Raw genomic sequence first — 24,751 nt, 5'->3', positions numbered from 1 at the left:
TCGGAAGACGGACGCTCAATTATGCCGGCGTCCATTTTCTGAACCCGTAGCTGTCAGCGGGTTTGAGAACTGACGCCGGCAAAATTGAGCGTCGGCTGTCAAACCCGCTGACAGCCGCCGCTCCTGTCAAAAAAGAGGCGTTAGGGACGCGCTAGTGTCCCTAGCGCCTCTTTTTACCACGGGCCCTCATTTGCATACTAAATCGTGCGCACAGGAGAGTGGCCTGTGCGCGCGTTGGGAGAGTGGGCACTCGCCTTGGAGCGCCCGCTCTCCCGCGGGTTTTACTGTATCGGCCTGACAGAGAGGTACGGAGTTAAAGATGCACTCTTTAGAAGAAAGGAGGTGAAAGAGAGACAAGAGACCATAAATATCTTGTAGGTTTCAACAAAAGTACCAGAAGGTAGTGTTTTCCACTGGAATGAGAAGCCGAAGGACAAAGGGGTCAGTCGTGAAGTAAAAGGGAGGGAGGCTGAAAACCGATGCAAGAAAAATCTTTTTCATTGAGCAGGTGCTGGTCACCTGGAACAGGCTTCCAGCAGAAGTGGTAGGAGCCAAAGGTGTGAGAGAAAACAGGGCATGTATGGGGCAGAGGCAGCAATTTATTGATGAGAGAAGACCACGGATTGAGTAGTGTCTGCGACTGCACAGGAGGAAGCCATGAATGAGCAGTCTGGATGCACATGGTAGTTCTGACCTGATACTACTACCTGTGTTTCTATGAAACCAGTGCAAAAAAAACCAAACAAAGGGTATTTAGCCAGGGAACAGTTAGCTGTTGGGGTTTGATGGCATACACAGTACACGTCAAAGAGTAGTGTGATTAACTTAATATCGGGCCGATACAGTAAGGTGTGGTAGAAAGAGGTGCGTTAGGGCCGGGCGCACCCACGTTTGCCGCACGCACAGTTCGCTGGCTTGAGCGCCGAAATTGACGGGCCTCCAAGTCAGCGAAAGCGTATGAACGTACGCCGTGACGTCACGCCCGCCCGTTCATGTGCTTTCGCTGGCTTGAGCGCCCGTGCACTACGGGCGTGCATTCATCCGTCTTTGCCGGCGGGGGCCGCTGGAAGCCGTTTTCGCCGCCGGCTGCCCCCGGGAGGCAGGGGAGCCGCGGTGCGCGCCTACGGAGGAGGGCAGAGAGGCCTGAAAGAAAGAAAAAGTAAGTTAACTTTGGTTACACTTATTCACAATACTTTACATGTCGAGTTGCTTTTCGCCTGCCTTGCTTCGGGAGGAGGGGATTTTAGGTTTTTAGGTTTTCTTTTGGTTAAAGTTGCTTCGGGAGGAGGGGAGAGAGGACTGGGGCTGCCCCGGAGACCGGCACCCATGGACGCGGCCAGGGCAGGTGAGCGGGGCTGGGGGAAAGTTTGCCGCCTACCCTTACCCCTGCCTCTAACGCAGGGGTAAGTGTAGGCGGTAAATTAGCAGGTTAAACGCGCGGCTAAACTGCAGGTTAAAAAGGCGATAATCGGGGCGCGGGTTACTGTATGGGAGGGAATAGCTAATCCGATCGTTTACATCTCATATACATGCCGCGGGCGGAAAGGGTTACCCGTTGATTTAAAGAAGCGGTAAGGATGGGTTAAAAGGGATAGTGAATCGTGGGTTGGACTTACGTGGCCAAATTGAGAGTAGAAAGCGGGTTAGAAGCAGGGTAACCGTGGCCGCACTTTACTGTATTGGCCTGTTTATTTGTGACTGGTTTTGAGAGCTGTGCTCACTTCATCACATAATGTATTCTTTTAAACTTTCTCTTCTATTTTAAAATCTTCTCTGTAGCTTTTTGCCTGGACAGTAGCTGAGGCATAAGCAAAAAGCTAAATGTATTCAGGTTTAAAATTCATTTTTCAATTGTGTACTTATCAGTCAATTCCAGAATAGTCAAATATGACTTTTCTTGTTCATGCTTGTAGGACTTTCTTAAAGTTGATATGGTTACATCTTACTCGCTTTGGCCTGTATTTCCAGCCAGGCCTCTGCCATGAATGTTCCTTGTTTGCTTGCTTTCTGAAAGCCCTGGTTTGAATTTACTGGGGGAGGTGGAGAGGCTGCTGTTTTTTTGTTTTTTTTAATTGTATCTCTTTCTCTCATTGTCAGTGGACATCTGGTACCAGGGTTGGCTGTGGGGGAGGGAACCAGAGCAGCAGCTACAGAGAGTTTGATGGATTAGTGTAGCTCAGGAAGGAGAAAGGGAGGAGGGGGAGCGAGGCGTGGAAGAAAAGAATCCCAAGATTGGGAATCGCTGAATTTTTATCCCAGGAGCCTCCCTAAATTTTGGGGAGATGATGCTTCCATGCATTCTTCACCACCAGTAAAAATTGGGCGCCCAGTACCATCCTTTGCGTCTTTCCCCCATTCAGGCAGCACGTGCCCTCTTTAATCTCACTGGCTTCTCCCCGGGGTTTGGTCCCAGGAGAGCCTCCATGAATCCTGGATTCAGTAAAGTCCCTCATGCTGAAATGCAAGACCCAGATTCATAAACCCTTCAAGAAGTTGACAGAAGTCCTCATCCCTTCTTCATTTTTGCCATGGTCCCCGATTCCCTCCTTTCCACGCCTCCCTTTCATAGTGGACCTGCTTCCCGATGGATTTGGATTCTGGAAGCAGAGGTTTATGCAGACAGAAGGTGAAGCGAGAAGACTGGAAACTGTTGTGTGTTATATGGTCTCCGAGACTGCAGTATTGTATTTGCCCTTTGGGGTGGGCTAAGGATGGATGATAGATCACACTTTCTTTAACTGCAGGGAATTTGGAAGTGTGGGGAGATGGGGGCTGCAGAGTTGTAGTGAACATCGTTTATTAACAGCTAATCTCTTTACCACTCCATCCATTTAGATCTTTTGTTGTCTGCATCTCACAGTGAAACGTCCTGGGTCTGCCAAAGTTTTTTTTTTTTAATGTAATGTGAGGCCTCATATGTGAGCGACTTATCTTGGGGACCTCTCTGAATAGTCCTTCTGAAACTTGATATAGCAGCCGAGCTCTGAATTTGAGTCTGGCACTTTTGTGTGTGGGGGTAGGGCAGTTGGGGGCTCGGGGAGAGAGAGGGTGAGGGGAGAGATTGCTGGCAAGATTTAATATTGCATTTCCAGCTTCCAAGGCTTTGGTGACAATTTGCCTTTGGGGGACTGGATTGTTGCATAATATATAGTCATATAACGTGTCTGGAGCGTTGTGTCCAGTTCTGGAGGTTGTACCTTCAAAAAGATATAGACAGAGTAGAAGCAGTCCAGAGAAGGGCTACCAAAATAGCCCAGAGTCTGCACTATGAAATTAGACTCGAGGACCTGAGAGGGAAGATATGATAGAGAAATTTAAATACCTTAAGGGGGTACAAGTTTCATTCTTCCTAGGTGCAAAGTCCACAGATCCTTGGGTATCCATGGCCTTAGATCTAAGGTCTACGTGCATGCTTTCCCTTTGAAAACTATCCACGGTAACAAAGGTCCAAAGATTTTGCATCTGCTTTTTCTATGGGCAGATTTTGGTTGGGGAAATAGTGCGTGTAGATTGAAATATCAAATCTATGTGCATAGTTTCCCAACCCTCACCTCACATGCCCCTGGGAGCTCCTCCCCTAAAACTGGTCTAAATGTATGCTCATAATGAAATCATGCACATAATTATACCTTTACATGGAGGTGGGCCATTTTTTAAAAAAATGTGCAGTCTAGCTACATTAATCCCTTGCTTTGAAAGTCTCCCTCCCATGGTATAAATATAGGTGAATTTTAAAAGCCCTATGAACGCCAAAGCTGGGAGATTTGAACAGAAATCTGACTGGCAAGCTGCGTGGATTTTAAAAAGCGCACGAGTACGCTCATCTCCTGGTACGCGCACAGAATTTTCAAAAAATGGGTGGGGCGTGGTCTGGACAGGACATGGGTGTTCCTAGATTTCTCCATGAAATCTGCACGTGAGTATTTACACTCACAAATGTGCGCCGGGGTCACCTACTACCTAACTTTGCTTCTGCTATAGATGGCGTGTAAGTCCCTAAAATAAACTAAGGTGGTTAGCAGGGTTTTAAGGGTTGGGGATAACAGGGTAAAAGGTAGACTAGTTAACTAGGTAGGTTAGGAAATCCTATCCTTTACCTGGGCGAACTGGAAATGAACTGGAAAACTGGTAACTGCGTCGGCGCATATGGCTACTAAAATCCCCCCACTTGCGCGGTAGAGGTGGCATTTGCATGCCCATGTGCATGTCTATATGAAATTTTGCGCACATGTATGCGTGTGTAGCCTATTTTATATCACACGTGCCTGTATGCACGTGTGTTATAAAATGGTTGCGTCCATTAGCGTGAGCCAGCATATGCGTGTACATATGCTCCCGCGCGGCTGTTTAAAAATTACCATCATAATGCACAAGAAGTAAAACTTTGTTTGGTGAAAAGGAAGCTCCAGAACAAGAGGTCGGGTTACAAGGTTCAAAAGGGGCAGACTTGGGAGTAACATTAGAAAATATTTCTTCATGGAGAGGGCGGTAGATGCATGGGACAGTTTTTTCCATTGGAGATGGGGGCTGCAAAAGCATTAGCAATTCAGTAAAACCTGGGATAAGTACAGACCACTCTAATAGTGTAGCCAGAGAGCAAGTGGTGTGTCTGTGGCCATTGTAACAGAAATTCAACTGCGCAGACTGGGGGGACCTTGTCTGCCATCATACTGTGTGTCTGCATTGAAAGAAGAGCAGAGGTCCATCAAATGCAGCCACCTGCCTGTTGCTTGGGAACCATGCACACGTCATTTAAAGGGTACTGTGTTTGTGTAATATTTACTGAAACATATACAGATATTTGTCAGATAATGGCCTAGCCAAACTGCATGCCCTTGATGGGAACTTAATATACTACATATGCACAGTGATCTCTGATAATATAGCTTGCGCTGGAATACTTGTCCTGCAGCATATTGTATCGGGGTCAACATGAACTATGTATTGAAATATACTGCATTATGCTATGCATTACACACAGAAACAATACACGCTGCACACTTGACATATGGAGTGGAAATACATCATGGACTTGTAAATACATTTACATTTCAAAATAATTTTATCAGTTCAGTTTTCAATTACTGCCTTCCCAGATGGTCCTTACATTTTAATATCTGGGTTTCAATTCTCACCACCTTAGTTTTTGCTTCACACTCAATCATAATTCATTATCGCCCAGCTCTTTTGATTACTTCGCAGAATTAAAAAAAAAATCTTTTTAAATGGTTTCCATAGCCTTCATAGCCTTGAAGTAATTCCTTTTTTTTTCTCTTCTTGTTGGGGAACTGTCTGGTCCAAATTGTTTCCCACTCCTTCCCCTCCTCCCATTTTAAATATCCTTTATTTTTTTTCTCAAAATTTAGAGAAAAGGTCAGACAAGTTGTAGGTGATGCATTTTTTAAACTGGACTACTTTAAAATATTTTGTGATTAGCTTTGGAAAGCTGTGCTCTCTCCATCAGTTCATTGCAACACCATTTCCAAAACTTCAAAAGGCTCAGGCATCTTGCACATAATGCTCCTGGGTCTGGAACATAGACATTAAAGTGTGAGCTTTAACTGGGAAAGTAATAATTGAAAAACTGAATTAATCGACTTTTTCTGTTGTCATTTTTATTAGCCATTGTGTAGTTATGTTGTAGTTTGTGATCAGAGTGGCTACATTGCAAACTGAAATCCAGACACCATTCTATAATTACAGGGGCACTGTATTTTGAAATATGTACACTACGCTGTGATGTTCAATATTTCATTATCCAATACTGCAGACAGAAAACATTCGTGGTCCCTGCAGACTGGATAGGTGCTAAAATGTGCAAGTTGTGTGTGAAAATTCTACATATACTGGGGCAGGAGTACTAAAGGGTTTTCCCACTTTTGTGTCCATGGGGAATATTGCTGAGTACAGTCAGGCCCATTGTGGCCCTGGGTACGGCACGCTGCATGCAGGCAGGTGAGAATGCGGGGGAGGATTGCACTGGAAATGTAGAGACCCCACACATCCCACCGCATTCGCCATTTTAGCTCTGCGCGCTTCTAACAGAAACGAGCTCTGCTTCCTCCTTCATTCAGTTTTCTAATCCTCATCTTCATTCTTCTTCCTGGTCTTTGTGCTCTCCTGATTAATTCTGAACACTTCTCCTCCATGTGGTACAGTGTCGATCCTCTCTTGTGTTCCCCATCATGCACAGTCTGACATTTTTTTTTCTTTGCTCTAGGTACCTTGGACACTGGGAATGCCCAGGCTGGGGATTGGTTTGGTACCTACCTTCCTTTTAGTCCCCTAACCAGCAACAAGAAAGAAGTTTGAATGGCTGTAAAGGTTGCTCATTAAAGGTAAAACCTTACAGTTACTACTAGCTAGTTGTATTGTTTTTGTCACTGTTCTGTTTGTAAACCACCTTGTTCTCATTTTCAAATTGGGAAAGGCAGTTTACAAATTTATTACATTTAAATTAAACTAAAGCAGTGAGTTGTCTGTCAGGTCCCTGGTTTAAAAATATATATGTATATAATGTCAGGAAAAAACCAACTAGCATGTGTAGTCTGCCCACCCTACTAAGGCTATATCCCAGCTGCCAGCCTTAGAGCGTGACCACGTGTAAGATCTCCTTATCCCGGGCAGTTTTTGTCATCTTCCTCATTTGTACTTGGGCAAACGAGCACACAAAAACTGCACACTTATTTAACTCTTTAATCAGTTCCATTTTTTGCGTCCTAGGAATATTGTATGGCCTTTGCACAAGGGAAAGTGACACCCTTCGGATAAAACATGGCTCCGATTTTGAACTTGCCTCCGTGTTGAGCAGTGGCCTGAAGGCAGCCTTGTGTATGTAGTTGGACAAGGAGGAGCATGAGGTACAGAATATGAATATATATATATATATATATTCTGTACCTCATGAGGTACAGAATATATATATATATATATATATATATATATATATATATTCATATTCTGTACCTCATGCTCCTCCTTGTGTGTGTATATATATATAACATCGTGTTCATTTTAGATTGCTACTATTATGTATTATGTGGACAAGTGCAAGGTGATGCATATAGGGAAAAATAACCCTTGCTGAAGTTACACGATGCTAGGTTTATTTATTTATTTTTTATTTATTTATTTAACAGTTTTTCTATACCGACATTAGTAGGCACATCATGTCGGTTTACATTAAAACTCTAGATTGGAAAAAGGTACAAAGAACAGGGAGTGGGGGGAACTGGGACAAATAGTGGAAACTTGTGCAACAGAGGTTGTTACAGTATAGGGAGGCTATAAAGGGAGCCTGAAAATCAAACTAGATAGTTAACAATTTAGTGGGATAAATGGTAACTGATAGGTAACAAAGGGATAACTGAAAAAATAATTCAAACAATTTAGTAAGAAAGCTGTTAACTAAGGAATAACAGAGAAGTAACTGATAAGTAATTGGTAGAGACGGGGTCCACAATTGGCGGCAATGTTAGGAGCTACCACCCAGGAAAAAGATCTAGGTATCATAGTGGATAATACTTTAAAATCATCAGCTCAATGTGCTGCAGCAGTCAAAAAAGCAAACAGAATGTTAGGAATTATTAGGAAGGGAATGGTTAATAGAACGGAAAATGTCATAATGCCTCTGTATCGCTCCATGGTGAGACCGCACCTTGAATACTGTGTACAATTCTGGTCGCCGCATCTCAAAAAAGATATAATTGCGATGGAGAAGGTACAGAGAAGGGCAACCAAAATGATAAAGGGGATGGAACAGCTCCCCTGTGAGGAAAGGCTGAAGAGGTTGGGGCTGTTCAGCTTGGAGAAGAGACGGTTGAGGTGGGATATGATAGAGGTCTTTAGGATCATGAGAGGTCTAGAACGGGTAGATGTGAATCGGTTATTTACACTTTCGAATAATAGGACTAGGGGGCATTCCATGAAGTTAGCAAGTAGCTCATTTAAGACTAATCAGAGAAAATTCTTTTTCACTCAACGCACAATAAAGCTCTGGAATTTGTTGCCAGAGGATGTGGTTAGTGCAGTTAGTGTAGCTGGGTTCAAAAAAGGTTTGGATAAGTTCTTGGAGGAGAAGTCCTTTAACAGCTATTAATCAAGTTTACTTAGAGAATAGACACTGCTATTAATTGCATCAGTAGCATGGGATCTTCTTAGTGTTTGGATAATTGCCAGGTTCTTGTGGCCTGGTTTTTGGCCTCTGTTGGAAATAGGATGCTGGGCTTGATGGACCCTTGGTCTGACCCAGCAGGGCAATTTCTTATGTTCTTATGTTCTTATACGTACAAGGGGAAATCAATAAATAAGACGAATTTAAGTTGTTTTGATGCTATTTATCTATCTGTTTATTTATTTATTTAAAAATACTTATTCCGCAACTTCCAAATTTAAAATTCTTAAATTCACCTTATTTATTGTTCCCCCTTGCATGTATACACAGTAATAGCATCTAAAATGCGCACGAACTCTCACCCGTATATATTGACTCCCCCTTTTAGATAATCAGACATTACGGAGAGATTAACATAGGGTACATTGAGAGGGATGAAATGTTTGTACTCATTAAGGCAATCCATGTGATTTGTGTGTGAATAAAACCTAAAATATGGCAGTGTGTGGGTCAGATAACTTTTTCTTTGTTGATAAAATGTAGGTATTCATTTCCCAAACGTGGGTTTAAGCAGTAGGCTCAGGTGTGGAGAAGTAACCAAGTGATCAGAGCAGCAAGTTTCAAATCAGGGAAGCCAGGCTTCAAATCTCACCGACAGTCCTTGGAATGTTGGGCAAATCACTTCGTCCTCCATTGCCTCCGGTACAAACTTAGGGAAGTCATTTACTAAACCGTGGTATTTTCCCTCCGGAGGGTGAAATACTGTGGGGGTACTTGATACCACAGCTTAGAAAACCATGGGAAAATACCTCAGGATAAAAAGCCCCCAAACGCTGTGCGATATTTGTCCCTTCACACAGGGCTGCCATTTTCTTAAAGGCCATAGTGGCCCTGTCCATCCCCTCCCCCAACCAACATCTGAAAAAACCCTGCCAGGAGTCTTTTGAAACACCGGCTCTAGAGATGGCCCTACACATTTAAAGGTAAAGAAATATATAAGTCATGCGACGACGGCTCTTCCCCTTGAAACATTTAAGCCCCTCCCCCAAAGTCAACTCAAACCCTCGCCCAGGCACTTGGACCCCCTCCCTCCTCAGTCCAGTCCCTCCCGATCATACCTAAAGTGGTCTAGTGATAGGCACATATAGTTGCTGCCATATTTTGGCAGATGGCACAGGTCCCAGGGCCTAGACCACCAAGGAAAGAAGCTGGGGAGGGGGTGATTCCAGGTACGGGTGGGGGAGTCTGGCTGATTTTGGAGGAAGGGGTCTGGGTGCTGGGAGGGGGCCTAAATACTTAAAGGCTCGGAGTTGGGAAGGGGGCAGGGCCATTCCCATATGACATTTTATCTTTTAAATTTAAACTTTTAATGTATAGGGTTGCTCACATGATCCCCCAGCAGGGATTTCCGCATATTGGGGATGGGGGGAGCGGAGGAGGGGTTTGGATCAGGCCGCTGTGGCCCTTTAAATGGTAGCCCCGGTTCGCATCCTGATCCTGATGCTCCCAGGGAAAGTTAGCTCCAGTTCCCAAGTTGTAGCTGACTTTCAATAAAATAGCACGGTTTGCAGTTTTTCAGGCAAGATGCGTTACTGTAGTTATAATCAGATCACCTAGTAATGAGCTGCTTTGCATGCATTTGCAAAGTATTTGCATGCGAAGCAGCTCATTACCATTTTGGCGATATTTAGAGTTAAATAACTTGTGGTATTTAAAATACTGCACATTATTGCTACTGCAAGGTGTTTTCTGTGCAGTAAACACTGAGGGGCGGATTTTAAAAGGAGCGCGAATAGGCCTACTTTTGTTTGCGCGTATCTACTAAAATCCAGCGTACTTTTGTTTGCGCCTGAGCGCAAACAAAAGTACGCTGGATTTTAGTAGATACGCGCGGAGCCGCGCGTATCTACTAAAAAACCTGGATCGGCGCACGCAAGGCTATGGATTTTGTATAGCCGGCGCGCGCCGAGCCGCGCAGCCTACCCCCGTTCCCTCCGAGGCCGCTCCGAAATCGGAGCGGCCTCGGAGGGAATCCTCTAACACCCTCCCCTCACCTTCCCCTCCCTTCCTCTACCTAACCCACCCGCCCGGCCCTGTCTATACCCCCCCTTACCTTTGTTGGGGGATTTACGCCTCCCTCTGGGAGGCGTAAATCCCCGCGCGCCAGCGGCCTCCTGCGCGCCGGGCCGCGACCTGGGGGCGGGTACGGAGGGCGCGGCCACGCCCCCGGACTGCCTCGGGCCGTAGCCACGCCCCCGTACCCGCCCCCCAAAACGCTGCCGACACGCCCCGAAAACGCCGCGATGACCGGGACCGCCCCCCGACACGCCCCCTCCGAAAACCCCGGGACTTACGCGAGTCCCGGGGCTCTGCGCGCGCCGGTGAGACTATGTAAAATATGTAAAATATGTAAAATAGGCTCACCGGCGCGCAGGGCCCTGCTCGCGTACATCCGCCCGGTTTTGGGCGGATGTACGCGAGCAGGGCTCTGAAAATCCGCCCCTTAATGCGGTTCAGTAAATGACCTCCTTAGATTGTAATCCCTCTGGGAACAGGGAAATACTTATTGTACCCGAATGTAATTTGCTTTGAATTGACCGACCAGTCACAAAAGACAGAGTATAAATGAGAAATGTAAATGTCACCCTCTTTCTCCTCTGCCCGCTCAGTCTGTCCAGGGCCTGAAGGGCAGTCTTGTACACTGTCATGAGGCGGAACCTGGGTCTGATTCCCGGCTTGGACGGAGCTGGGGATGCTGGGTGGCAGCATTCACAGGCCCTGAAGGAGAAGGATTCCCACTTACTGTGTGGTGGCAGCACCTAGTCATCGGATTATAGGGTCCGTGATTGTGGGATTCTGGAAGAAGCTGTGGTGTGTAGTCACTAGCCGAGGGCTGGTGCAGCAACAACTGGACTGGATTAAGTTGGGAAGAGACATAAAACAGGGGTTGCAAATGAAGGCTCATGGCACCATGTCCCAGCCCCAGTTCTGATTTGAGCTTGAAAGCCCAAAGGAATGGGGGAGAGGAGAAACTGCTGGGTCCAAATAAATAAATGCTATCCCCCTTTGTTTTTTGCTTTTGTGCTCCTTACACGTTGCCACTTCAGTATTTCATTACAGACTGAGTGCATTTGAATAATATATAAATCTGTTAATCCTGGGGACAGGTACAAGATGAGTGAGTGAATTCCTCCGCGAGCTGCAGATCTGTAATTCAGTCTGGGTTCTGAAAGTTTGTTTCAAAGGATTTCGGCCTCTCTCTCACTATTTAATGCCAGCCTGGCAAATAAAAAATTAAAGTGCTCAGATGGAGGTATGATTATTGATATACAGAGGGAGAGTTTGGAAAATTTATGTGAAATTTTAGAATGGGTATTTGGAAAGATGAAAAATTGTATTTATTAATTTAATTTTTTTTTAAAGGGCACAGGAGAGGTTTGGAGGTGCATGTGGTATAGATAGAGGTGCAGAGATTAAATGATATTTGTGCATTTGATAAGCCACAAGTAACAAAGAGCAAATCATGGTGTGATCTGAATGTGTCCCCTGCCATACAAAGAACTTAAAAGAGGCTTCTAAGGTGCCTGTTTTCGATTGGAATATGATGGCTAACAACCTTGTGATGTTGTTTGCCACTGTGACATACCTCTCGCCGGATTGGCCAAAATTGGGCTGTTGGAGTTACTGCCTTGCAATCCCAGAGCAGGGCTTTCGAAGCAATCCGTTCGTGCAACCTGTTTGCCGTGAAATTATTTGCTGTCGCAGTCAGGGGTGGTTGGGCGCAGGTATTGGAATTTGGTGAGGCCGAGAATGCGTATTTCTGTTTGTACTCATCACCAGCAGTTTAGATTGCTGGTAATCCTTTTCCTGGGATAGAAATTGGAATCCAGCAGGGGTCCGGTGCTGGGTAGGCTGTGGAGATTCCATATCTCTCTGCTGTGTCATTTTTTACTTTAACTGCGCAGATAAAAGGATGTCTGAAAATAGCCATCTGATGATTTCCTTAGGATCAGCATTTGCATCAAACTGCTGGTCCTGTGGAGAACAAAGTTTAATCTGAGGGCAGTGGTCTTCTGTCCCTCCTTAAGCATTGCAGCTGCCTTGGCTGGCAGTGCAGTCCAGGGGAGATACTGGTTTTAATCCCACCACTGGGTAAAACCTTGTTAAGGTCATTCTGTTCTGCTCTCTTTGTGGGTGAACCTAGTGTAGCAAATACATAAATCAGTATGCCACTTTTATTCATTGTACTGTGAAAGACTGGAGCACTCCTTGGTGTTATTGCTGTGGTATCACTATCAAGTACAGAAATTATATCTTGGTAAATTTAAAGGTGCAGGCTTTCAGTGTCACCAAGGCCCTTCCTTCAGCAGTTATCCTGAAGGCTTGCATCTTTAAACATTCCTTAGCTCTATAAGGAGCAGTGTTGAAACACTGTCGATACCCATGGACTTGCAAGCTAATTTTCAAAGGGAAAGTCCCTTTGAAAAATTGAAGCTGGTGGAGACACCCACAGATTTTACCATTGAAAAGTGTGGATGCTGAGGTACACAATGGATTTCCCAATGAAATCCCCCTGCTTGCTTTGCTTTACATGCCCTGCTCCCTTTTCTATCAGCAAAAAGTATTGCATACACTTAGAGATGAGGGGAGTTTTCAGCCTAGGGACTGCTTAGTTGCCTGGGGTCACATTCCTTTGAAAATTGTCTTTGTAAAGTTTATCTTTTACCTTGTTAGTTCCCTTTTAATTAATTTTAGCTCTGATGGGGGCTACCATCCTTTCTACTTTCAGTGATTTTTATTTCAGGGGTTCTCAACCCAGTCCTCGGGATGCACCTAGTCTGGTTTTCAGGACAACCTGCTGCCATTGTACACAATTCTATCTCATTGCATATTCACTGTGGATATCCTGAAAACCCTACCTGACTGTGGGGACATCAGAACAAGTTTGGGAAGCCCTGCCTTAGTCTTTTCTGATGTATGCACACTGAAGAACTGGGGGTCCTGGACATGGAAGGAGTACACCTCTGAGTCCAGAAGAAATGTGAAAATGTAAGAAAAAAAGTCTTTGTTAGGATAAAAATAGGGAAGTCCATATTTAACAGCATTTAGCTGGATAACTCAGAGGTTATCCGGCTAAATGAAGTTTTTGGAACTTATCTGGCTAAATTCTAGCCAGTTAATAAGTTAGCTGTTTAGAGGCCAATATTCAGTGCTACTTAGCCGGATAAATAGGGACTTATCCGGCTAAGTGGCAGCAGCAGAATATTCGGCTATGTTCAGTGGCCAACACTTAGCCAGATAAGTATTATCTAAATTATCCGGATATAACTTAACCAGACATCAGATGTCTATTTTCAGACATCCTTTTATCTGAGCAGTTAAAGTAAAAAATGATACAGCAGAGAGATATGGAATCTCCATAGCCTACCCAGCACCGGACCCCTGCTGGATTCCAATTTCTATCCCAGGAAAAGGATTTATCTGGCTAAGTAGATAGCCAGATTTCATGGGGGAAGGCAGTGGGCGGATTAAGGCCGGGCAACTTATCCAGTTATCTTAACTGGATAAATTCCTATATTCAGCCTTATCTGGTTAAGTTAACCTGCTCAATATAATTATCCAACTAACTAGCACTTAGCCGGTTATATTCGGCAGCATAGCCATGCTGTTGAATAACCCTTCTAAGTTTTCTGGTTAAGTTATATCCAGATAACTTAGATAATTGGATATCTTTGAATATTGGGCCCTAGAATTTAGCTGGATAAGATTGTGTGTGTGTGTGTGTGTGTGTGTGTAGTGGTGGGGGTGGGGTGGGGGGGTGGTTCCAGGGACGTAACTGGGAAGAGTTGAGTTAGCTATGTCTGGTCGGGCCAAAGAGCTGCCCTAAAGTTAGCCAGATAACTTTTAGATAGCAGGCTAAATTCAGTAATGCGGCTGCACTATCGAACATACCAGCTAACTTTGCTATCCAATTAGTAACTGAATATGGAGCTCAAAGGACCTAGAGATATGATCAAAAGAGGAAGGGGCATGAGCCAAGAAAGAGACGAGCTTGATGTTTTGAGCGTTCTGGCAGGCACTGCTGGTTTACAGATGGCCCCTGGATGGTTGATCCTCCAGCCCTCAATCAGCATGGGATTCTTTTTGCCTCAAAAGTGTTGCATCACTGGGGGAAGGTAATTTCCAGTTTAAACACTTCAGTTCTTCCAGGTGTTTTCTCAGCCTCATTCCTGCTGGAAGGAATTAGCATATATAGTCAACAGGTCTCCAGTAATTCCCCTGATTTAATTGCTTATTGCTTTACTGTATTGTTATTGCAGCAGGATGCTGTTAGTGGAATGTTTTATGCTTATCAGAGTCCAGGACAGGGAGATGGCACCATCCCTATGAAAGTAAAAATCATGTCCAGTTTAAAAATAAAATATATCCAGCATCTTACCAGATAGGCAGGATCATTTGAATTCTAAGATGTTTTAAACTTATTGCAAAGAGGTTTGATAGAATCGGGTTCGTGTTCTGAGCAGGGTGAAAGTGTTCCTTCATACCTGCGATCAGTGCCTTACTTCAGTGAGTTTTAAGGGGCGCCACATCTTGGCTTGCCAAGTACAACCTCAGAGGGTGATTTACAGAGACAGTACATCCTGAAATGCAATACCAGACCCACTGTTAGAACTTGGGGGAGGATCCAACCCTGGTCAGATGCTTCCAGTTCTGGTTTTGCCCTGTTGCACCTATGCACTTGTAATTTCAATTTCTCTGGGAAAGGTAGGAGGTAGCAAAGTCCACAAAAACAACGGGATGATGCAGGACCTGGAGCAGCTTGTCAGAGTTGACTTGGGTCAGGTGGCAGCACCAATTAGAATGCAAAGATTAGAAAAATAGGAAGAGCTCAGGGCCTTTCTCAGAACACTGTTGATGAAGGGAGAAATCTCAGCTCCTCTGACAGATGGCAAACTGGATTGACCAGTTGTACCAGTCTGATGCTGGAAGCTTCTGATCATTTTCCATTTGGCTCCATTTTTTTTTCGGGGTAGGCTGAATAGTCAGGGCCATCCTGAGTGTAGAGGATGGGGGGATGAATAAGGATAACCGCCCTGCCCTGCGGCACCCTGTCTCCAATGCTATAAATTCTTGTCAGCTTTGGGGTGAAGCCATGCATGTCAGTGTTCAGGACCCCACTGCAACCAATTCATCCTGGGCCCTGCACACCCACCCCCACCTTTCCACGGTCAACCCTAGATCAAATCCTGGTTTTAACCCTAGTGCATGCTGGATTTGTAGCACTTATTTGTGGCAGGGATTAACGGTCCATGCATGCATAAAGTAAAACCAGAAAATGCTTCGGCCTATCCCATAAATAAAAGAAAAAAAAATGAACCTAGCTGAATTACCCTATCAGTTGGTCATAAGTAATGCTCATAGATATTTTGGATGAATATAATTGGATAAAACTACTCTACTCTCAGCATTCCTTATCCCTGCCTTTACAAACCTGTGCCTGCTGCTGCATCCTCCCGCCTTTCAATAACTAACTTAATCCATTTGAAGTGACTCTTGGATTTCTTAATTATAGTAAGAGTAAAGCTTCTGCACTATGTGGAGCCTGAGGGCTTCTCGCTTTACCTGTGGTCCTGGCTGTTTCCATACAAGAAAACATCTGAAGGTTCTTACAAGGGAAATAATATAAACCTCATATAAAAATGACAAAGTCCCCATGAGAGGCTCCTAAGAAAATTAAAAGGTCATAGGATAGGAGGCAATGACCTTTTGTGGACTGCAGATTGGTTAAAAGATAGGAAAAAGAGAGTAGGATTAAATGGTCTGTTTTTACAGTGGAAAAAGGTAAACAGGAGAATGCCTCAGGGACCGATGCTTTTTAATCTAACTAGATAAACGACGCTTGACCGACGTGCCGCAAATGCGCAGTAGAGAGCAGCTCTACTGCGCATGTGCGGGCGAGCACGTCGGTCTTAGGCAGCGTCAAAAAAAAAAAAAACATGGCGGCAGCGGGCGGCGGTGGTAGTGGCGGGTAGCGGGTGGCAGCGGATGCGGTAGCGGCAGCGGGCGGCGGTAGCGGCGGCGGTAGCGGGAGCGGGTGGCGGCGGTGGTGGTAGCGGGCGGCGGCAGCGGCCAGTAGCGAGGGAGGGAGGAGAGAGAGAGAGGGAGGGATGGACTGAGTGGGAGGGAGGGAGAGGGAGGGAGTGACTGACTTAGTGAGTGAGAGGGAGGGAGGGATTGAGTGAGGGGGAGGGACTGGGGGGGGGGGACTGAGTGAGAGGGAGGGAGTGGGACTGAGTGAGAGGGAGAGGGGGGACTGAGTGAGAGGGAGTGAGTGGGACTGAGTGAGGGGGAGAGGGAGTGAGTGGGACTGAGGGAGAGGGAGGGAGGGAGTGGGACTGAGGGAGAGAGAGGGAGGGAGTGGGACTGAGTGAGGGGGGGAGGGAGTGAGTGGGACTGAGGGAGAGGGAGGGAGGGAGTGGGACTGAGGGAGAGAGAGGGAGGGAGGGAGTGGGACTGAGGGAGAGGAGAGAGTGAGTGGGACTGAGTGTGAGTGAGAGGGAGGGAGAGAGGGGAGTGAGAGGGAGGGAGGGACTGAGTGAGAGGAGAGGGAGGAGTGGGTGAGTGTGAGGGAGGGAGGTAGGGGGTGGTGAAGAGTGAGGGGAGAGAGAATGAGGGGGAGGTGAGAGACAGAGGGATGTAGCCCGTTTTAACGGGCTTAACGGCTTGTATATTTATAAATGATCTGGAAAGGGTAATGACAAGTGAGGTGATCAGATTTGCAAATGACACAAAATTATTCAGAATGGTTAAATCATAAGCGGTTAGTGATAAATTGCAGGAGGACCTTGCAAGACTGGAAGACGGCAGTCAAATGACAGATTAAATGTAATGTGGACAAATGTTCGATGATGCTTATAGGGAAAAATAATCTATGCTGTAGTTACACAATGTTAGGTTCCATATTAGGAGCTACCATCCAGGAAAAAGATCCAGGTGGCATAGTGGACAATACATTGAAATCATCAGCTCAGTGTACTGCGGCAGTCAAAAAAGCAAACAGAATTATTAGGAAAGGAATGGTGAATAAAAAGAAGAATGTCATAATGCTTCTGTATCGCTTCATGGTGAGACCTCATCTTGACTGTGTGCAATTCTGATTGCCGCATGTCAAAAAAGATATAGTTGCGATGGAGAAGGTACAAAGAAGGGCGACCAAAATGATAAAGGGGATGGAACAACTCCCCTATGAGGAAAGACTAAAGAAAGGCTGTTCAGCTTGGAGAAGAGACGGTTGACGGGGATATTAAAGAGGGCTATAAAATTATGAGAGGTCTAGAACGGGTAAATGTGAATTGGTTATTTACTCTTTCAGATAATATAAGGACTAGGGGGCACTCCATGAAGTTAGGAAGTAGCACATTTAAAACAAATCAGTGAAAATTCTTTTTCAGGCAATGCACAATTAAGCTCCGGAATTAATTGCCAGAGAATGTGGGAAGGGCAGTTAGCGTGGTGGGTTTAAAAAATGTTTGGACAAATTCCTGGAGGAGCAGTCCATAAACTACTATTAAATCAAGATGACTTAGGGAATAGCCACTGCTTATTACCGGCAATAGCAGCATGGGATTTATTTAATGTTTGGATACTTGCCTGGTACTTATCTTGGATTGACCACTGTTGGAAACAGGATGCTGAGCTTGATGGACCCTCGATCTGATATGCAACTCCTTATGTTCTTATGCATTGGGCGAGAGACAATATAAAAACTGAAACATTTACCAGTATATGGCCAAAAGAGGGCTGTAATGGCTACACTGATCACAGAAAGAAAAAATTGGATTCTTTTGCTGGATATGAGGGAGGATTTCAAATTTCTGAAAGGGAAAAATAGTGACAAGAAACTAACTTTTTTTAGGGGAATGGAAGTTCTGTCTGTTTTATGATTCCATACTTTTGTTTATATATTTGGTTGTAACACATCTTCAGTGCTTTGGCAGGAAGGCATCAAATAAATAAATGGTTTAAATGGTTTACAGCTCTAGAAAAAAGAGGTCATGATGCCAGATTCTGGGGTATAATGTTAGAATATATTTCTTCACAGAAAAAGGATGGTAGAATCATAGAGCAGCCCTCTGGTGGTGGTGATGAAGACAAAACTAGGAACAGACTTGAAGAAAGCACAGAAGGGCCGATGCAATATCTCGCGCATAAAAACGTGTGTCCAAACTGGGCGGCCATTTTTTTCAACGCATGCGTATCCACCTATCCTGGGCGCACAATGCAATATTCTAATGAGCTGCCGCGCTCAAACGGACATGCTAGGGATAAATTGTGCATCCCTAGCATTCAAAAGCATCGGGCGCCCGGAAAACGTGGATGTGTGCGGCTTAGGGAAACGGACGCTCAGTGCGAGTGTCCGTTTTATCCCGCCCCAGATAATTTACTGGCACAGTATGCACATATAATATACACAGTCTGGGGTATGTATATTGTGTGCCCCACAATTTGTTTTTTTCAAGTCTTTAATTTTTTAATAACTTTTAGTCATCACAAGGAGTAGATCTTAGTATTGCGATGATACAAAGTAGGAGGAATCACAGAAGAGCAGCGTTTTTTTGTTTTTTAGTTGAGCCCTTGAAGCATGGCAAGACTTTTTGCCAACTCCGGGGCTGGCATTAAGTTTGAGTGTTAAAAAGTACGCATTGGGCGCACAGCGATTTTTTGCATCGGGAATAATAGCAAATACATTGCATTTACATGCGATGGGCGCTGTTAGCTGCGCATTTGTTTAGACGTGCGTTTTGGATCTTATTGCATCGGGTGTTAGTCTAGTGCGTCCAACCAAGGGTAAACCTTGCACTAGGCTGAGCGCACTTTATTGCATCAGCCCGACAATATGCACAGACAATCTTCATTTGCACAAAAAAAGTGAAAGGAAGCCCAGAATCAAATGTGGTCGATGGCACTGCAAAAGGAAAGCAAGCTGGGCAAGATGAGATGGGCCTTATGGGCCCAATCAGCCGCCATACTGTACAATTCTGGATGAATTATCCAGAGAGGTGGTGCATGAACGTAGGTCCCGACTTGAAACGGTCACGGCAGCTGAAAATCCAGTCAAAAAAAGAGAGCTGGCATTGGATTCTTTTCTCTGTGGCGGTGTAATGGTTTTTCGCACTCTCTTCTTCCCCCTTTTAAGGTGAGGTGGAGCACAGGTTCTTTCCCCTCCCTCCTCCCCCCAGTACATTTCTCTCTGCACTGTAACGGGATCACAGCTGTCGAGTAAGCAGGAAGATAATAGTGTTATTACTGAGTAATTATGCTGCAATTCATTGAATTAGCCAAGATGATTGCTGCCTATAATGCCTTAAAAAAGCGACACAGAAGAAAACGCAGTGATAAATATGTTTTCCCTTTCCATGTTGAGATTGATTCTGCAAATTTTAACAGTGGTGTGTGTGTGTGTGTGTGTGTGTGTGTGTGTGTGTGTGTGCACACGCTGTTGGGGATGGGGTAATGGATGGAAGAGATATGAGGGGGATAATTCATCATGGGTTCCTCCCCCTGGCACTTGAAAAAAAAAAAAAATTCCACCCCCCCCAACAACCTCCCCTGGGGAGACAGAGAATGAGAGAGAAGCTGAAAGTAATAAATAAGCCATTTCCTTGTGAATAGAGGGTGTAATTAGAAATAGTGACTGTGGGGTTTGGAGTCTGCTTGAGGGGAGGAGGGAGCGGGGGTGGGGGACCCATTCAGAGCTGTAATGTAATAAAACCGTCTATGATGCAGACACCGTTACATTGATTTAACATTACAGAATGCAATGATTCACATTCTGTATTTAGATTTTTATATTCAGAATGTCAATAATTGGCCCTTGGGTTATTTCCTGTTTTATTTGGACCAGTCAATATCATAATCATTTCTTTGCAGTCCCCCCCCCCCCCCCCCACCCCCACACAGCAAACAGAATAAAAAAAAAATCTTTTAAAATCAGCATTCATTTAACAGTTGAGCAAAAGCATATCCATTTTTCTTCCTGCCTCCTGTATATGGACAACAACTCACTCCACGTCATCTGGACAGGCTGAGGAAAACTTGATTTTTCTCCTGGAGCATCTGTGGTAGTACCTAACTTTCTTAAACAAACAAACAAAAAAAACCCAGAAGAAAACAGAATAAACAGACAAACCTGGAACTTCCAAGTCCACAAATATGATGGCTCAGCCTGCTTCAGCTGTTTGATTTATCTGTCTGGTCTGTTTTTAGATTGTTACCCACTGCATATTCAATTAGAGCAGTTTACCTTCTTGGAAGCCTAATGCAGGACTCAGTTAGCCATCCACGGGTGATGTTATCTGATGGCGCCAAACAAACCTTTCTCTTTCAGCTCGAAGAGCTTTTCCTCTTCTGAGTATGTGCAGGAGTTCCTGCATAGGCGTTGCTTTGTGAGCCCCTCAGTTTTATTTATTTATTTTTTTTGGTTTTGAACTACAGCATGGACCTGTACCCTTTTCTTTGAATATATTTTCACTATTTCTTGATTTTTTTTTTTCTTTAAGAACTTGTTGCCTTGCTGCCTCGGCAGTCTCCAAACAGCACTTTTAAGTGCTACCTAAAAGGAAAAAAAAATGTCAGGATCCAGGATTGCCGCCCTCAGCAGCTTCAAGGACTGTGTGTGTGGTAAGAAGAAGAAATCTATCGCTGATGGCCATATTATTTGTAACTGGTGTCTTAGGCCTAACCATGTCGTACCTAACTGCTGCCGCTGTGGCTGGATGACACCATGGACTCGGAGATCCTGGAAGATGGAGAGCTGCATAAGTCTTTTAAGAGCTGCAGCAGGTCCGCTTCCTGGGTACCGAACTGAGCAGGAGCTCCTTGAATAGTTACCCCCTCCCCCCCCCCCTCTCTTTGGAGCGGGCCATGGACCCCTCCACCTCATCGGGTCAAGTCAGATGCGAAAACACTGTTCTTCGCCATCCGCAGTCCCCTCGTGAACTCGGCGGGGTATGGGCAGCCTGAGAGAGAGAAGCGTCACTCTTCAGAGCCATTGGCGCCAGTGGCACAGTCGACGCACGATTCTCTGGCACATCGAGCCCCAGCACCATTGGCACACCAAGCTTTAGATTGTATCGACTGCAGCGGGCTCCCTCCCCCCTCCACCCCCCCCCCCCCCCCGCCGGGCCAAAGATTGTATTGTTATTGTTGTGTTGCATTTTTATTTTTAGATTGTATTGATTATTCATTTTTGTATTGCTGTAAACCGCATTGGGTGCTCCTTTGATGAAACAGAAAGGGGTTGCAATAACCTCAGATCAGATTAGATATCCTGAAAGCCATAGATCCCGGGGGCTGCTAGGGACTGCTGCCGAGAGCCATAGTGTACTGGTGTAAAGTGTAAAATGATATTCTTGTTATTGGAGGATTGCACTTATTTCAAACTCCCCTTTCTCTGTATATTTTCCTGCATGTTCTCTCTATTGCCTGGGTTACTATGATAGTCTGTCTCTATATCCATTAGACTTGCTTTGGAAAACGTAACATTTTTGTCCCCTGCTCCCTGACCTCACCCCCCCCCCCCCCCCCCCCCCCCCGCCTTGTCTCTGTTTTGGTCTTCTTTCCCTAATAGAAGATTAACTGAAAGTAAGATGAAAAATGTGTAACCTTCTGTCAGGAAGCAACACACATCTGCCAGGTTTCATTAAAAAAAAAAATCGATTTTCCTCCCGACTCTCATCCTGCTCTGCATACCTTTCTGCTGCAAACTGCCTCCCCCCCCAAATCTAGGGGCGAGGAGGGGCTTCCATCAGACATGCCAGTTACCCTGCCCAATCTGCCCCCATTTTCTTCGAATTGGGAAAGCCTCTGATTTGCTTTTTTTTTTTTTTTTGCTATCTAAGTAATATAACCAGTGTGTAAAAATCTATGACAATCACATTTGCTTTTTTTTTTTTTTTTTTCAATTTGGGATTTCCAGTTTAATGTGTAATGGCTTTCTAAAGATGGACTGCAGTGTTTTAATGAAGACATTTTGGATTAGCCTTGAAGAGAGCTGGATATATTGAAATAACTATACAGGGGTGCATATTGTGCTATACCTATGGTGGCTTCCAAATCTGGTCTTTGAGATTCCTCCAGAGATCTAGTTTTTGGGTTAACCATATCATGAAAATTGTCCTGGCTATAAGATAAAATATTTGCAAATAGCTCATGAATATTTATTTTGAAAATTCTGAAAACCAGACTTATTTTGGAGCTCTGGAAGGCAGGATTTGGGGACCACTGTTAAGATACCAGTGGAAGACAATTTTGGAGCCAGTTCTGGGTCTAATGCTCCCCTGGTTGGACTCATCTATCCATGTGCAGATAGCAGAGGGCCCCAGCAGGGGTTAAGGTTGAGACCTTAAGTTTAAAAGTGTGCTCTGTACCTTAAAAACTTACCGGGTCATTCATCAAAATGCGCTATGGTGTTAATGCACACAATAGTGCGTTAACACCATAATGCCATAATGCATACAATAATAGTGCTAGCACACAATGTGAATGCAAATTTTTGGAAGGGGTGGGATTAGGGAGGAGTTTGGGTGGGATTTAGTAAAATATGGGGCAATATCACACCGTGCGATATCATAACGCATGCTATCACACGGTTTTAATGTTGGAAATAACTACACCTTCCCCTAGATTCATCAAAATGTGTTAAATAACGCATTGATAACACCCATGATAAGAAAAAGGGGCGTGTTTAGGGAAATTTTAGAATTACCGCACCACGCATACCGCATACCGCTTCGCATCGGTAGTATCGCATGGTGCGGTAAACTTATTGTGCACTGTGAAAACTCCTATTTTCATATCTTGCTGGGGGGGGGGGGGAGCCTCTGGGGAGGCCCTCACTATGCAACTATTTATATCTCTATAGGAGGGCCATCTAATGGCTCAAGGTGAGGTGTTGCGGCGGTTTAGGGTTTAGGGGCCAGTTTCTCATTTAGAGTGAGATGTATGAACAGCACAGTACACCTTGGTGAAGACTTGATGTCATTTGGCTTGAGGAAAGCCTCACAAAGATGAAATTTGGTACTATGTTATCTCACCCTAGCTTGATGGTACCCTGTTATGAGAGAACATAGTAGAAATGGCATCTTTGTGAGGCTTTCCTCACTCCAGATATCATCAAATCTCTCTCCCTCCCCCCCCCCCCCCCCCCACAAGATGCAAAAATAGGAGTTCTCACAGGGTGTGATAAGTTTACCACACAAAGCAGTACATTATCAAATGTCACTAAACATTCCCCTTTTTCTTATTTTGGGCATTATCAGTGCGTTACTAACGCATTTTGATAAATCTAGGGGTTAGAGCAATAAATAACCCTTAAATGTTAAATTTAGCTTCTGCAGGAGCATAACACTATACAATCAATCCTTCCCTTCTCACCCCCCAATATGTTCTGTTCTTTCCTTTTATCTCTCGTCCTCCCTTGCTCTCCCTATCTTTGGAGGTGATTGGTGCTTCTTTGTTTCTCAGGGTGAGCTCTCAATTTTTACTGTATGACTTCCATTGCAGTTTTCTGCTAAGATTTCATTTAAATCACCATTTGGTTGCTTTGTCAGCCTAACTATGCTTTTGTGTGGGGAGGGAGCTGGCAGTTCTGGAGGTGATAAACGATGGGTCTAAGGCTCCTCTCCTCCTTTAGCCTCTGACCTCCAGCGTGTAGGGGTAGGGAGGAGGGTAGGTTAGAACTGCCCTCCCTGTACTGGGGGAAGGAATTCTGTGCAACTGTGCGGCACAGCACAGAATTTGAGCAGGGTTCTCCTCCTGCGCAGAATTTTCATAATTTGCGCAGAATTTGAAGAAAGGGTAGCCTGTGTGTGTGCACACAAGAGAGAGAAGGGGGCAAAGATTAGAGATGCCCGGAAGGCCGGGAGGAGAGGCCATTCTGCCTGCAGCCAAAGACACAGAAGAAGGAGGCCTGGGAGAGTGAGGGAGCCTGTTTGAGAGGGGGTTGTGTGTGTAATCAGTGGTTAAAAATATAAAAAAAGGGGGCTAACATTTTTTTTTATTAGATTTTAATAAGGAGGGGCTTGGAGACCAAGTTAAAATTTATTTTTTTCTTGGCTATGTCCTTGGAGGACTGCCTAGGGGCTATTATGGTCCCTGCTGCTGGGGAGACAGTTCTAGGGTGTCCTACAGAAGAAAGGAGAGTGAGGGAGGCAGAGAACAGCTGTTTCTGGTAGCTGCGATTACCGTGGCCGCTGACAGTCAGCTGTCCGGGCCCTCGGGAGAAAAGTGCCGGTCGGAGGGAGGAGATATACCTGCAATCGCGGGAGAAGGTAGTGCTGCCCCCTCGGGGACATTGGATTTTTCCAGCAGCAGCACTGAGGATGCTGCCCCTGCCCCAGGGGAACCAGGACTCAGCGTCAAGGGCAGCAGGGAAGGTCCCCGGCGTCACTCCAGCATGTGGGCCACACCGGAAGTGTTCCACAGGGTCACTTCTGGTTCTCAGCAGAATTGGGGCAATTTTTAAAGCTAAATTAAAAGGGAACCAAACTGCAAAATTGAGAAATAAGGCCAAATTCCAGGTGGGGGAGACCAGCAGATGCATCCTTCTCATCCTGGAAGCTCCAGGGAGGGTCACCT

General features: G+C 45.1%; 1 protein-coding gene across 26 annotated transcripts in view; it reads left to right on the top strand.

Moving 5' to 3' along the window:
- Positions 1-24,751, top strand: part of PTPRS (protein tyrosine phosphatase receptor type S) — a 568,002-nt gene that overhangs the window by 171,651 nt on the left and 371,600 nt on the right. For all 26 annotated transcript variants that reach the window (XM_029614603.1, XM_029614614.1, XM_029614622.1 and 23 more), the window contains exon 2: positions 6,221-6,338. The gene's annotated coding sequence lies outside the window, so the exon portion shown is untranslated. The remainder of the gene's footprint in view (positions 1-6,220; positions 6,339-24,751) is intronic.

The sequence above is a fragment of the Rhinatrema bivittatum genome, chromosome 8 (genome assembly GCF_901001135.1).
Source record: "Rhinatrema bivittatum chromosome 8, aRhiBiv1.1, whole genome shotgun sequence".
Taxonomy (NCBI): Eukaryota; Metazoa; Chordata; class Amphibia; order Gymnophiona; family Rhinatrematidae; genus Rhinatrema; species Rhinatrema bivittatum.
This window is presented reverse-complemented; position numbering and strand designations above follow the sequence as displayed.